The sequence below is a fragment of the Haemorhous mexicanus genome, chromosome 24, assembly GCF_027477595.1.
Source record: "Haemorhous mexicanus isolate bHaeMex1 chromosome 24, bHaeMex1.pri, whole genome shotgun sequence".
Lineage (NCBI taxonomy): Eukaryota > Metazoa > Chordata > Aves > Passeriformes > Fringillidae > Haemorhous > Haemorhous mexicanus.
Window position 1 is genome coordinate 7,927,649 of NC_082364.1, and position 5,446 is coordinate 7,933,094.

The window sequence follows — 5,446 nt, forward strand, 5'->3', positions numbered from 1 at the left end:
CTGGCTTATAGTGTCTGTACCTATGTTGGCTGTACCTATGCTGGCTTATAGTGTCTGTACCTATGTTGGCTGTACCTATGTTGGCTTATAGTGTCTGTACCTATGTTGGCTGTACCTATGCTGGCTTATAGTGTCTGTACCTATGTTGGCTGTACCTATGTTGGCTTATAGTGTCTGTACCTATGTTGGCTGTACCTATGTTGGCTTATAGTGTCTGTACCTATGTTGGCTGTACCTATGTTGGCTTATAGTGTCTGTACCTATGTTGGCTGTACCTATGTTGGCTTATAGTTTATGTTGGCTTATAGTGTCTGTAATTATGTTGGCTTATAGTGTCTGTAATTATGTTGGCTTATAGTGTCTGTAATTATGTTGGCTTATAGTGTCTGTAATTATGTTGGCTTATAGTGTCTGTAATTATGTTGGCTTATAGTGTATGTACTTAGCGTCTGTACTTACACCATACGTACACTTGCACCGTACGCGTCGGCTTATATCGTGTTTACTTATTTTGTACCTGTTACGATTGGAGCTGCCCTGCCCTGGCACGTAGTCACAGCTAGGTAGAACAGTTACGAAAACTTTACCACTCATCTGTCTTCTATGGGACTGTGGGTAGAAATTTTATTGGTCTGGAGCGGGGACAAGTCCTAGTTGTCAGCCCCCTGTTGACCACTTCCTCTCGTCTCGCAGGTCCCCGAGGCTACCGATTTCTCCCCAGAACCTACCATTTGACATCAAGGAGCAGCAGCCAGAAGATGCATCGAAGCACGTTCTCCAGCGTTTCAAGTAAGGGCCGCAGTGAGCATCCAAGTCGGAAGAGTGTGAGAGCACGTGGCCGTCCGTGTCCGCTCGTCTCCGCTCGTGTGAGTGCATGCTGACCGGATCTAACCTTGTGTGTATGACCTTTTGCTTTTCAGATTTTTCAACTAATTTATAAATTTAGAATAAAAAATCCCCAGCCGGGGTTTTTTTTTTTCCCCCCCTGGCTGGGTTTTTTTTTCCTCGGTCCCGGTTGGTCCGCGAGGCGACGTTCATCGCCAAAGTTTGGACGCGGACCGTCCAGGGACCGGGGTTTTCGTCAGGCAGGAGGATTTTTTGGAGGCTCCCGGGAACCACGTTCCCCAGGAGCCGTGCGAATGTGTGCCGGTTGTTAGCAGAGTGAATAAGATGTGAGCAATGGTGGGTTTGTGCGTAAGCTGAAGGAAGCGTGTGTGTGTGTGTGTGTGTGTTGAAGGGTTTTAACCTTGTATGACTTTTGCCTTTCAGGTTTTTCAACTCATTTTTAAATTTAGAATAAAAAATCCCCAGCCGGGGGGTTTTTTTTTTTTTCCCCCCGGCTGGGTTTTTTTTTCCTCGGTCCCGGCCGGTCCGCGAGGCGACGTTCATCGCCAAAGTTTGGGCGCGGACCGTCCAGGGACCGGGGTTTTTGTCAGGCAGGAGGATTTTTTTGGAGGCTCCCGGGAACCGTGTTCCCGAGGAGCGCTGCGAATGAGTGCCAGGGGTTAGCAGAGCTGTTGAGGTGTGAGCGAGGGTGGTTTTGTGTGTAAGCTGAAGGAAGTGCGTGTGTTGAATGTTTCTAACACCTTGTATGACTTTTGCCTTTCAGGTTTTTCAACTCATTTTTAAATTTAGAATAAAAAATCCCCAGCCGGGGGGTTTTTTTTTTTTCCCCCCGGCTGGGTTTTTTTTTCCTCGGTCCCGGCCGGTCCGCGAGGCGACGTTCATCGCCAAAGTTTGGGCGCGGACCGTCCAGGGACCGGGGTTTTCGTCAGGCAGGAGGATTTTTTTGGAGGCTCCCGGGAACCGTGTTCCCGAGGAGCGCTGCGAATGAGTGCCAGGGGTTAGCAGAGCTGTTGAGGTGTGAGTGAGGGTGGTTTTGTGTGTAAGCTGAAGGAAGTGCGTGTGTTGAATGTTTCTAACACCTTGTATGACTTTTGCCTTTCAGGTTTTTCAACTCATTTTTAAATTTAGAATAAAAAATCCCCAGCCGGGGGTTTTTTTTTTTTTCCCCCCGGCTGGGTTTTTTTTTCCTCGGTCCCGGCCGGTCCGCGAGGCGACGTTCATCGCCAAAGTTTGGGCGCGGACCGTCCAGGGACCGGGGTTTTCGTCAGGCAGGAGGACTTTTTGGAGGCTCCCGGGAACAGCGTTCCCGGGGACCAAAGATTGCCAGTGTGTAATTTAGCAGTTGCGCTCAGAGCGACGGTGATTTTGTGTCGGAAGGGGGTGTTAATGGTAGATGAGCGTTGTTTTCAATGTGCTTTTGTTGTTTTGGGTTTCCTGTAACAATAAATCAACCTGTAATGAAAATATGAAAAAGGTTATCACAGTGTGTTAATGCGTATTGCTCTGTATTGCTCTGTATTGCTCTGTATTGCTCTGTATTGCTCTGTATTGCTCTGTATTGCTCTGTATTGCTCTGTATTGCTCTGTATTGCTCTGTATTGCTCTGTATTGCTCTGTATTGCTCTGTATTGCTCTGTATTGCTCTGTATTGCTCTGTATTGCTCTGTATTGCTCTGTATTGCTCTGTATTGCTCTGTATTGCTCTGTATTGCTCTGTATTGCTCTGTATTGCTCTGTATTGCTCTGTATTGCTCTGTATTGCTCTGTATTGCTCTGTATTGCTCTGTATTGCTCTGTATTGCTCTGTATTGGCCTCAGCTGCTGCCTTTCCCCGTATTGCTCTGTATGTAAATTAGACTTTTACCAGCGTGTCTATAGATTGTATCTGTACTTGCATTTGTATAGACTGTTTCCATGTATTTTGCTGAAGTGTAAATGAAAATATTCATTTAATAAAGTTGAATCAACCCTAATAAAGACAACCCCTACCCCCACCCTGGCCCCTGCCTCCTTTCGGTGTGGTTTTGTCTTTTTCTTTTCCACTGTATTTCTTCCTTTTGCTCCTCACTTTACTTTTCTATTTCTGACTTGACTTCATTTCCATCCGTCTCTAACCTTTTGTTTCCATTTCTCACCCTTTCTAGCTCTGCGCCTCTGCCTCTGTAACTGTTTCCATACGCTTCCTTTTTTCTGTTTGTCCAGTTCACTCTGACCGTATTCATTTTTCTGTCCGTTGTCTATAATTTGCACCTTATTTCTTTTCCCTCTAAACCCTAACTCCTCCCCCTTCTTTTCCGCTCCGCATTCTCTTTTTACTCTCTTTGCCTTTTTGCCCGTACTCTTTTTGTTTTTCACTCTAGCCCGAGTCTTCACTTCAACTCTAACCCTAACCGCTTTCCCTTCTAGCTCCTCTTCTCCTTCACTCTCTCCCTTTCCTTTATTTTCATTCTAGCTCCTAACTCCTCTGCTTCTTCAGTTTCTCCCTCTCCTTTTTCTTTTCCTTCAATCTTTTTTCTCTCTCCCTCTCTTTTACCCATGCTTTTCTTTTCTCTATTCTCTGTCTACCTCTGTTTTCTCTCTCTCTACCTCCTCTCTCTCTCTACCTTTCTTTTCTCCCCCTTTGTGTTCTTTTCCCTCCTCTCTCTCTCTGTTCTTTTCCCTCTCCTCTTCTCTCTCTCTGTTCTTTTCTCTCTTCTCTCTCTCTGTTCTTTTCTCTCTTCTCTCTCTCTGTTCTTTTCTCTCTTCTCTCTCTCTGTTCTTTTCCCTCTCCTCCTCTCTCTCTCTCTGTTCTTTTCCCTCTCCTCCTCTCTCTCTCTCAGTTCTTTTCCCTCTCCTCTTCTCTCTCTCTGTTCTTTTCCCTCTCCTCTTCTCTCTCTCTGTTCTTTTCTCTCTTCTCTCTCTGTTCTTTTCCCTCCCCTCTTCTCTCTCTCTGTTCTCTTCTCTCTCTCTGTTCTCTTCTCTCTCTCTGTTCTCTTCTCTCTCTCTCTCTTTTCTCTCTCTCTGTTCTCTTCTCTCTTCTCTCTCTCTCTCTCTGTTCTCTCTTCTCTCTCTCTCTGTTCTCTTCTCTCCCCCTCTTCTCTTCTCTCTTCTCTCTCCCCCTCTTCTCTTCTCTCTTCACTCTCCCCCTCTTCTCTTCTCTCTTCTCTCTCCCCCTCTTCTCTAACTTGTCTTCCTTTCTAGCTTTAGAATACAAATGCAGCAGTAGAAACATTCAGGCTCCCCGGGAATAAAAGAAAAAAATTAAAAAAAAAAGAAACACCCTTTTACTCCCGGGGAGCCTGAAATTTTCTACTGCTGCACCAGACTTATAGTTTTTATTCTTTTTAACTATACAGTATAGCCATACAAATAGAAGGATCCATCCCACCAGGTACCAATCAACAACGACCCACAGCCCCCACCCACTCACCCCCGCCGCACCCCACCGCAGACGCAGCCCCCCGCTAGCACGAGCGCCGGCCGCTGCTGCCCCACACAACGCGCTGCGCTCATAGCGCCCCGTACCGTAACACATAGGAACGCGCAGAAACAGCGCCCCCTGCTGACCGACTCGGCGCACTACACACACAACACCGACGTACTACGTCAGCAGAGCGACACGGCCCCAGAAAGGACCCCCAAGACGCAGGTGACCGGGCAGATGCCCGACCGAAATCCCGACACAAACCGCACGCCCAAAAAAAACAAATCCACGCAACCCCAGACCGCACGAGAGTACCGGAACACCCTAACCAGCACCGGGAACCGGAGCCAGTCCAGCAAAAAAGCGCCGAAAAGCGAAAAAAACACCCCGGTCCCGAACGCCGCCATTTTGCTCCGGCACCACGTGACCGCACGGGCGCCGCCATTTTGCTCCGGCACCACGTGAGGGCCCGCACGCCCAAAAAAACAAACCCCCGCAACCCCAGGCCGCACGAGAGTACCGCAACACCCCAACCAGCACCGGGAACCGGAGCCAGTCCAGCAAAAAAGCGCCGAAAAGCGGAAAAAAAACCCCGGTCCCGAACGCCGCCATTTTGCTCCGGCACCACGTGACCGCATGGGCGCCGCCATTTTGCTCCGGCACCACGTGACGGCATAGGCGCCGCCATCTTCTTCCGGCACGGGCGCCGCCATTTTGCTCCGGCACCACGTGACGGCATGGGCGCCGCCATCTTCTTCCGGCACGGGCGCCGCCATCTTCTTCCGGCACCACGTGACGGCATGGGCGCCGCCATCTTCTTCCGGCACGGGCGCCGCCATCCTCTTCCGGCACGGGCGCCGCCATCTTCTTCCGGCATGGGCGCCGCCATCTTCTTCCGGCACGGGCGCCGCCATCTCCTTCCGGCACGGGCGCCGCCATCTTCTTCCGGCACGGGCGCCGCCATCTTCTTCCGGCACGGGCGCCGCCATCTCCTTCCGGCACGGGCGCCGCCATCTTCTTCCGGCACCACGTGACGGCATGGGCGCCGCCATCTTCTTCCGGCATGGGCGCCGCCATCTTCTTCCGGCATGGGCGCCGCCATCTTCTTCCGGCACGGGCGCCGCCATCTTCTTCCGGCACGGGCGCCGCCATCTTCTTCCGGCACGGGCGCCGCCATCCTCTTCCGGCACGGGCGCC